A 10,999-nucleotide genomic window follows, 5' to 3' on the forward strand; every position below is an offset into this window, starting at 1 on the left:
TCTATAGCAATCAACAAACTGTGTTGAATTACAATGTATCATAGAATTGGTTGAATCTAGAAAATGTTCTGTGCTGTCTTACCTGAGCTAGGCATGGAGAATGAAGTACAGCTGGCTTCTGACTCAGAGCTCATCCCGATGAGCGACAAGTGTAACTAATCCCGGGAACGTTGCTGTTCTTTAAACAAGCTTGGAGCTGACGGTAAACCACATTTTGTCCTTGAAGATGAAACATAGAACAGATTAGCGTTTTATCACTAGAGAGAAATACATAATAAGACCTTCCTAGGCTCTCTGCCTCTGACAACTGCTAGAGATACATTTCAGGCTATGCCATTCTGCACACTTGGAAGATTCTCACGTTAGTTCCTATTTCTGCAAAGGCCCGATGAGAAACCCACACGTGCTTTATTGTTGAAGAGAATTGGATCAATAGACAGAACGGTGAGAGGCCAGATCAACCCCACAGACGTGACCGTGTGTCACTTTGTCCCTGCTTTTAACTTCCCAAAGCATCTTTATGCTAGTTGTCATTCTGTCCTAGGAGGGGGGTCATTCTCATGCCTCTTTGACAAGTAGGGAAACTGAGGGGCAGGCAGAGTGAGTGGGGGACTTGACCAAAGTCTCAAAGCTGGTTGATGGGACTGGGGTCTCGGTGTTTGGCTTCCTCTCCTGCTGTGACCAGCCAGTCATTCTGTGGAATCTGTCAGTCACCTCTAAAGGCCATTCTTATTCTCTGTGGCCTTCCTGTCTTCCATCTCTTCTACCTTTTCCCACCTGTTTTCTTCTCCACCCTCTTCCCCACTCTCCTTCTCTCCATTTTCAGTTTATTGTGGACGTTGTTTAATATGTCCCTTCCTCTTTTTTTTTTTTTGTGAGGAGATCAGCCTTGTGCTAACATCTGCCAACCCTCCTCTTTTTTTTGCTGAGGAAGACTGGCCCTGGGCTAACATGCATGCCCATCTTCCTCGACTTTGTATGGGATGCCGCCACAGCATGGCTTGCCAAGTGGTGCATGCCCAGGATCCGAACCGGCGAACCCCGGGCCGCCACAGCAGAGCACACGCACTTAACCGCTTGCACCACTGGGCCAGCCCCAATATGTCCCTTCCTCTTGATCTAACCATTGTCTCAGGGTTGCATTTGCTTTCCCTTCAATTTTACGTTTATAGGAGAATCCAGTAGCATCCCACTGAGTGACAAATGTGTCAGCATTTGATGACAATGAGAACAATGTCAGGTGCAAATTTGACCAACAGAACAATACACCCACGTCCAAAATTTTACAATGTGTGCTACTGTCATTAAAAATCCAGCCTATTGTTAGGACAACTGACTCTTCCTTGAGAGACTGGAGAAGACTATAATAGAAGGGCATTCTTTCTTCTAGTCATGTGCCGCATAACTACGTTTCTGTCAACAACGGACCACATATGCGACGGTGGTCCCATAAGATTACTACCATAGAGCCTAGGTGTGTAGTAGGCTGTACCATCTAGGTTTGTGTAAATATACTCTATGATGTTCATACAACGACAAAAACACCTAACGCCACATTTCTCAGAACGTATCCCTGTTGTTAAGCCACGCATGACTGTAGAACCACAACGGACGTATTTCATTTTTTTTTTTTTTTTTGTGAGGAAGACCAACCCTGAGCTAACATCCGATGCCAATCCTCCTCTTTTTTGCTGAGGAAGATTGGCCGTGGGCTAACATCCGTGCCCATCTTCCTCTACTTTATATGGGACGCCGCCACAGCCTGGCTTGACAAGTGGTGCGTCCATGTGCGCCCGGGGTCTGAACCTGAGAACCCTGGGCCACTGAAGCAGAGCACGCGCACCTAACCGCTTGTGCCACCAGGCCGGCCCCAAGAAATATTTTGTAATTGCTGTGCACATCCCCCAACAGACTACATTAAAAATTGAATTGCAGGGGTTTTTTTAACAGCAATGGGGCTGAGGAGGGGAAAGGGGAAGAGGCTGGTGGTGAAGCAGGAAGGTACACCGCTCCCTGTACCTCTGCTCTCTGAGGGCATTTTTCACTTCTCAATTCTTGCTGCTGAAAACAAATACTAAATTCATTTATCTATTAGACAACTAATATATTTAATCATAGAACAAGAGTATCATTAATCTCCCTTTCTTTTATTAATTCAGTTCTAGTCAAGTGTAAACTCAAAGCTTCCAGAGTTGCCATCATTTAAAATCCCATTAGCAAGCTACTAATAGTGTGCATCCTTCATTTTACAGTGCTAAGTGGGTGTAGAAGAATGAGGTTGGCTGTCTTTCTCATTTTGATTTTGGTCCCTAGAGAAAAGAGAATTCTAGCTTTCCATTTGTTCCTGAATTTAAGCCTCTATTAGAATAAAAGTAAAGCTGAATTCATTATTACAAATTTTATGCTAAGAATTCACTCCCCCTAATGAATATTTATTTAGGCTACACATACATTGTTCCAAAAAAAAGAGGATGAAAAGGAGGATTTTTTTCTTGGATGAGCAGAAATGACATTTCATATAGTTAAGTAACATAGCAACCCCAAATCTAACAATAGAGTGACATTTATATCTTTAAAAAAAAAAAAAGAACTATTTGTATTTCTTTTTTAAAAAATTCCCTTCAGGAACGGATGTAGGAGGAGAGCACTCTGAATGTTACAAATTTTTTTTTTTTTTTGCGAGGAAGATCAGCCCTGAGCTAACATCCATGCTAATCCTCCTCTTTTTGCTGAGGAAGACCAGCTCTGAGCTAACATCTATTGCCAATCCTCCTCCTTTTTTTCCCCAAACCCTTAATAGATAGTTGTATGTCATAGTTGCACATCCTTCCAGTTGCGGTATGTGGGACGCAGCCTCAGCATGGCCGGAGAAGCGGTGCGTCTGTGCACACCCGGGATCCGAACCCGGGCTGCCAGCAGCGGAGTGCACACACATAACCGCTAAGCCACGGGGCTGGCCTGAATGTTACAAATTTTACAGAAACCTTTTCTACTTTGGAGTTTTGTATTTTGAATCACTTGTTCCAATGTCAAGGGTATCATACCTGGACTTTGATTACAAGTTATACACATTTTGTTTGTAAGTTACACACATTCCATTCTTCTACACATAAGAAAGTAGGTTTTAAATATGAACTCATTCCAGGGCAAGGTCTCCTCTTGGCACATGAATGTTAACAAATTCTCTTTTATACTGTGCTGAATTTCTGTTTGGAGACTGATTATTTAGGGCCCCAGCATCTATTTGCTCAACACATTTGCCTAGGTTGCCCTGACTGTGTCATTAAACAAATATTTATTCATTCAACAACCATTTACGGAGAGTCTCCTGGGTGCCAGGCTCTCTGCCCAACACTAGGGCACAGGGAATAAAAAGATAAATATGCAGATAAAAACTATACAGTCCCTGCCCTCAGAGAGGTCACAAGCAGACAGCCCATGGGTTCTTCCATCCTATGCCCATTAGAGTGTTTGTCCTGGACAATCAGGGCCAGGACTAAAGGAAAGCAAGAGAGACACCTAGGACAAAATCTTAGGAGACACTCACCCTCAGGGGTGTGCAAATGCAGGTGGGCACCTGAGAGTGAGGGTCTCAGTAAATATGGAGCTCCGGGGCTCCTGGCTTCACCCTTGTCCTGGCCTGCTGGCATCCTAACCCAGCCACCTGGTGGCCTGACCTCCCACCTGGGAGCCACCTGGCCTCCTCTTCCCTCCTGCTGCCCTTCTCCCAACTCACTGACAGAGTCACTCTCACTCTCATCTCAGCTCCAGTCACTTCCCCGAAAATGTCTACAGTCAGGGTCTATTCTTTTTTTGTGTGTGAGGAAGATCAGCCCTGAGCTAACATCCATGCCAATCCTCCTCTTTTTGCTGAAGAAGACTGGCCCTGAGCTAACATCTGTGCCCATCTTCCTCCACTTTATGTGGGACACAGCCTCAGCATGGCCTGACAAGTGGTGCGTCAGTGCGTGCCCGGGATCCAAACCGGGGCCGCCAGTAGTGGAGCACTCGCACTTAACCGCTATGCCACGCGGCAGCCCCCAGGAGCTATTCTTCATGCCTAGGAGTATACAACCCTCCTTGTCCCCACCCCTCATGTACCCACTTCTTCCAGGCCTTGTTCAAGCCCCACGCTGAATGTCCTCCCCAGACCTGACAGCCTGATCAATTTCTCCCCACACACATGCACACCTATAATGGCCTTGATCCCGAGCCAATTTGTATTCAAACTGTTGCCTAGGAACCTATCTCCCTGACCTGGGTTGTGTGCCTGTGGAAAGCAAGGCCTGTGTTCCAGTCTTTGTGGGACCTTGCTCCAAACCTGCGGCACCCAGCACAGTGCCTTACACATGGTGGGTGTCTTAGGCCAGTCAGGCTGCTATAACAAAGTACCATAGACTGGGGGGCTTAATAACAAACATTTATTTCTCACAGTTCTGGAGGCTGTGAAGTCCAAGAGCAAGGTGCCAGCAAATGCAGTGTCTGGTGAGGGCTGCCTTCCTGGTTTGCAGATGGCCCTGTTCTTGCTGTGTCCTCACATCGCAGAGGGCAGATAAAGGAAGCAAGCTCTCTCCTGTCTCGTCGGTCCTGTAAGAGCACTAATCCCATTCCTGAGGGCTCCCCTCTCATGACCTAATCACCTCCCAAAGGCCCCAACTCCAAACACCATCACTTTGAGGATTAGGTTTCAACATATGAATTTTGGGGGGACACAAACCTTCAGTCCATAAAGTGGGTTTTTAGCAAATGATTCCTCCATTTATCTGAATCTTTACAATCTTCAGCACAGTTTTGGTGTTTCTTTTCACTTCAACAAAAGCAAACATTTGATTTGAGGCATTCACAACACTCTAATTCTACAGAAGTAAAATAGGAATTATAATGAGTTAGCTTGCTAAAAGAAATGCATTTTCTTATTTCCCAGCGGCTAATTAAATGCAATAGTAGCTTAAGTAAATGGGTATTTTGTTTAGCATTAATTTCATTTGTGTGTGGTGGGGTGGTAAATTGTTTATGATGATAGGCTTTTTCTTTATTGTAGAAAAGATGGTCACTGGGTGAAGGTCTCCATATCCCCTTCTAGGAGTAACACCACTATTGAGTGGCTTCTAATAAAGAATTACACTGGTGACCTTCAAATTGGGCAACTCTTAACAATAGCAGGATCTTCTCTTTACTGATGATGAGAATGTGGTGTGGGATAGAATTGGATGCAGCCAATTTTATAAGCAGCATTCCCGATATACTACTCAGGCACACCACTTCATCAGTGTAGAAAATTGTAACCCCTCCTCCCCCACACAAGCCACAAATGGTCATCTAAATGTACAGTTTGGATACTTCTTGAGACGGTGTCCTGAAGGAGTTAGTGGCCTGGGACACAGCGTAATTTTACTAATGGCATATGCTCTATACAAGGCCACAAAAGGGATTGATCTATCACAATTATCCTAATATCAACTCCACCCTGAGCATTTGTGGCCAAGGCTTGAATTTGCCCAATCATTGGAACTAGAGTGTAGCCACCCCCTCTTCTTGCTGTTTCCTTGCAAGGACCTGCTGTATGAGACGTTTGTCTTCACGATGTGACTTGACAATACAGCTTAGAGTTACAGCAATTTTGCTAACATATTCATGCAAGCAAATTCAAAATGCTGAATGGAAAACCCTTATCTTTCTAGGAAGACCCTAGCTAAAGCCCTTTATGACATGTTTTTCCTCCTTCCTCACTCCACATCCAGGCACCAGTCCTCTTCCATCTAAAATGTGTAATAATTAAAATCATTCAAGTCTTTAATCCATTTGGAGTTAATTTTTGTGTATGGTGTAAGGTAAGGGTCTACTTTCATTTTTTTGCATGTGGCTATCCAGTTTTCCCAACACCATTTGTTGAAGAGACTTTCTTTTCCCCATTGTATGTTCTTGGCTCTTTTGTCAAAGATTAGCTGTCCATAGATGTGTGGGTTTATTTCTGGGCTTTCGATTCTATTATAGTGAAATAAGTCAGAGGGAGAAGGTCAAATACCGTATGATTTCCTTCATTAAGTAGTAGATAATAACAACAATAAACAAACACATAGGGACAGAGATTGGATTGGTGGTTACCAGAGGGGAAGGCGAGAGGGAGGAGGGTGAAAGGGATAATTCGGTACATATGTGTGGTGATGGGTTGTAATTAGTATTTTGGTGGTGAACATGATGTAATCTATGCAGAAATAGAAGTACAATGATGTACACCTGAAATTTTTACAATGTTGTAAACCAATGTTACTGCAATAAACAAAAAATTAAAAAAAAAATCAAGAAGAGGCATAACTAAAAAGCCAATAGAGAGATAAAATGGAATAATTTTTAAAACATTTCATGAATCTAAAGTATGCAGGGAAAAAGAAACAAAAACCAAATATTAGATGGAACAAACAAATAACAACATGGTAGACTCATAACCAATATGTCACTAATTTAGTAAATGTAAATAAACTAAAAATTCCAATTAAAGGACAGAGAAGGTCAGACTGGATAAAGAAACAAGATCCAACTATATACTGTTTACAAGAGGCACACTTTAAATATAAGGACTTGAGTAGACTGAAAGTAAAAGGATGGAAAAAATATACCATGCAAATATTAATCAAGGAAATCCAGAGTTTTTAATCAGTGCAAAATTACAAGAAATACATAATGCCCATTTATTCTATTAATTTTCATAACCGATTTATGTTAAAGGATTTTTAAAACAAATACACATTTTAAACTTGGATATTTCTTACAAAACATACCCTATACAATATCTGACATACTAAAAAATCTTTTTCGAGTATTGTGATCTTTTGGACTTAAGAAAATTAAACTCCAGAAATATTGTTAATCTGGGACCTCAAATAGCCAAAACAATCTTGAGAAAGAAGAACAAAGCTGGAGGCATCATGCGCCCTGATTTCAAACTATATTACAAAGCTATAGTAATCAAAACAGTATGGTATCAACATAAAAACAGATACATAGATCAGTGGAACAGAACAGAGAGCCCAGAAATAAACCCACACATTTATGATCAATTAATTTACAACAAAAGAGCCAAGAATATACAATGGGGAAAGAACAGTCTCTTCAATAAACAGTGTTGGGAAAACTGGACCGCTATCTTACATCATACACAAAAATTAACTCGAAATCCATTAAAGACTTGAATGTAAGACTTGAAACCATAAAACTGCTAGAAGAAAACAAAGGCAGTAAGCTCATTCACATGGGTCTTAGTGATGATTTTTTGGATTTGACACCAAAAGCAAAGGCAACAAAAGCAAAAATATTCAAGTGGGACTAGATCAAACTAAAAAGCTTCTACACAGCAAAGGAAACCATCGACAAAAGGAAAAGGCAACCTACTGAATGGGAGAATATATTTGCAAATCATATATCTGATAAGAGATTAATATCCAAAATATATAAACAGCTCATACAACTCAAAAGCAAAAAAAAATCGAATTAAAAAATGGGCAGAGGATCTGAACAGACATTTTTCCAAAGAAGTCATATAGATGGCCAACAAGTACATGAAAAGATGCTCAACATCACTAATCATCAGGGAAATGCAAATCAAAACCACAATGAGATATCACCTCATACCTTTGTTAGAATGGCTATTATCAAAAAGACAAGAAATAAGAGTTGACTAGCATGTGGAGAAAAGGGAAACCTTGTGCACTGTTGGTGGGAATGTAAATTGGTGCAGCCACTATGGAAAACAGTATGAAGCTTCCTCAAAAAATTAAAGATAGAACTACCATATGATCCAGCAATTCTACTTCTGGGTATTTATGCAAAGAAATGAAAACACCAACTCGAAAAGATATATGCAGCAAGGGCCAAGATATGGAAACAACCTAAGTATCCGTTAATGGATGAAAGAATAAAGAAAATGTGGTACATACACAATGGACTACTATTGAGCCGTAAAAAAGAACTAAATCTTGCCATTTGTGAGGATATGGATGAACCTTGAGGGCATTATGCTGAGTGAAATAAGTCAGACAGGGAAAGACAAATATCGTATGATCTCACTTATATGTGGAATCTAAAAAAACTAAATAAGCAAAAACAGAACAACAAGTTCATAGATACAGAGAACAGATTGGTGGTTGCCAGAGGCAGTAGGGGGTGGGAGAAACGGGTGAAGGGAGTCAAAAGGCACAAACTTCCAGTTATAAAATCAATAAGTCCCAGGGATGTAATGTACAGCATGGCAACTATAATTAATAATACTGTATTTCATACTTGAAAGTTGCTAAGAGAGTAAACCTTAAAAGTTCTCATAACGAAAAAGAAAATCTGTAACTATGTGTGGTGATGGATGTTAACTAGACTTATTGTGGTGATCATTTCGCAATATATACAAATATCGAATCATTACGCTGTCCACCTGAAAATAATATAATGTTGTATATCAATTATACCTCAATTTAAAAAAAATAATAATAATAATTAAAATCAAAATGAGCGCCATGTGCTAAATGTGGAACAGAGCAGGGTTTTTCTAGTCCATGGTGACTTGACTACTGCAAGCAAGATAGGCATTGTCAACCAGGACAGGTTCCAGACTTAGAAGTCCCAGAGCACATTCAGGAGATGTGACTTGAAATGGAGCAAGTGTGCAGCCAGGAGGTAACTAAAGAGAAATTCACACTGTTCAGTAGATGCACATCTGGAAATCTGTGTAAAGGCTGAATTCTGTAAAAGCAATGAGATTTTAAAATTAGTTCATTGGGAGTTGGTTGTTTTCAAGGAACTATGAATGAAGACTCATCGATTTTATCTGCTTCCAAGTTTTGACTTTAGGGCTTTCTAAAAGTATGGAGCTTCCTCCAAAAATTAAAAACAGAACTACCTTATGATCCAGCAATTCCGCTTCTGGGTATTTATCCAAAGAAAATGAAATCACTATCTCAAAGAAATATACGCACCCCCATATTTATTGCAGCATTATTCACAGCAGCCAAGACATGGAAACAACCTAAGTATTCATCAATGGATGAATGGATAAAGAGGTGATAGATAGATAGATAGATAGATAGATAGATAGATAGATAGATAGATAGATAATGGAATATTATTCAGCCATAAAAAAGAAAGAAATTCTGCCATTTGCAACGACATGATGGACCTTGAGGCCATTATGCTAAGCAAAATAAGTCAGACAGAGAAAGATAAATACTGTATGATCTCACTTATATGTGGAATCTTAAAAAACTGAACTCAAGAAACAGAACAGATTGGCAGTTGCCAGAGGCCGAGGGTGGGGGTTGGGGAAAATGCGTGAAGATAGTCAAAAAAAAGAAGAAGAATATTTCATGGTTGGTGGAGGTTATACGAAATTCAAATTTCAGTGTCCATAAGTAAAGTTTAATTGGAACACAGATTAATTAACTAATTTTAAAAAGTAGCCAGTCAGTTCTTTGAAGCTTGGATTCCATGATTATGGACCTGAACCATCCAGAAAATAATGAAGGGGGATCTGTACAGATGTCACTCAGTACCAGGTACTCTGGGCTCATATAGTTCATTTGAATTGGTAATGGGACAAAGGAAGAATGCCTTGCCGTCTGTCTTAGATGTTGTCTCTGCCACCACACATTCTATTACTCTTTGCTTCTGTGGATTCAGAACCCAAATTTAGGATCATCTCGTAGCCACCAGATTGAGAGTGACTGCCAGGCACAAATAAACTGCCACCAAGTAACTCACCCCAATTTTTGCTCATTTGTTCTTGGAGATCTCTTGGAAAGATTTGCAAAAATTCTAGAGTCTGATTGCTTCAACCTTGAGCATGTGTTTCTTGGTAATGTTGTCACTTCATTGGTTTGGGGTTGGGTAAACAACTGTGAACAAAACTGGGACCCTTCTCCCTGGTTTAACAGGTGAATCTAACAAGCAAGCTACATAGGCTTTAAATCAGTACAATAAAAATCCATGCTGTACTGTGAAGCAGCCATGCAGGCCTCCTAAGCCTGTGTCTAAATGACCTTCTCACCATCTCATGGCTGAAGATGCCAGCAGGATGAATCACCAACGGGAAGAGATAAAGGACACCTCACTCTCACATTTCCCAGCTGCATTTCTTAGATATTGAGGGAAAAAGTAACAACCCTGGTCCTTGCCTCCCTCCACACATAGATAGCGCCAACACTCCAAGCCTTGTTTGATGTATAACCAAAAAGTTCTTGTTCTCTTTGAAGTATATCACTGTTAGATGTGTAAGCCCTTTCCTGCACATACACTGCATTGTTAAAAAGTATATAAACTACACTCAGATCTGTAGACCTCAGAGCAGTTCCTCAGAACACTCTGTTGGACTGTTTCCTGGGACTGGAGATCCTCGCTTTGATTATTGAATAAACTCCTTGATTTAACCTTTACCTAGACTCTTTATTTCACTCAACACAATCATAATTGTTTATGGAATATTTTTTGGATTCACATCTTGGACATAATGTGGTTTATACACACAAAGATACCAAAAAGATGAAAGATGAAGCCTCTGTCCTTAAGAAGTTTATAGATGAAATCAAGAATCAAAATGAATTTCCTTGACTTCATTCTCTGTGCATTTCACATGATTCCATAACATGACTTCCAACTAATCTTCTAGAAACTTCAAGAACTTTTCAAGATCAAGTTCAGGCTCCTCATACCAGTCCTCAAAGCTTTCCAGGTTCTGCCCCATTTTATGTCTCCAACCTTATCTCCCCTGACCTGTTATCTGCACACGTTCCATCTCCCCCAAGACCTACCCCAGTTCCAGGCAGCCCAGGAGTCTCCCTGTCCCTCCAATATCAGTTGTTTGGTTCATCCTCCTTGCCATTGCTCACAAAAGATATCCCCAATGGCACTAGTCAACAAAGGCTTTATGTAAGAGATGGTTCTAGAGAATGAAAGCCCATTTTAAAGATCTTCTGTGGTGGCCTGAGCTAATTAGCTTCCATGTCTTCACTTGAGATAC

Source organism: Diceros bicornis, chromosome 16 (assembly GCF_020826845.1).
Source record: "Diceros bicornis minor isolate mBicDic1 chromosome 16, mDicBic1.mat.cur, whole genome shotgun sequence".
NCBI lineage: Eukaryota > Metazoa > Chordata > Mammalia > Perissodactyla > Rhinocerotidae > Diceros > Diceros bicornis.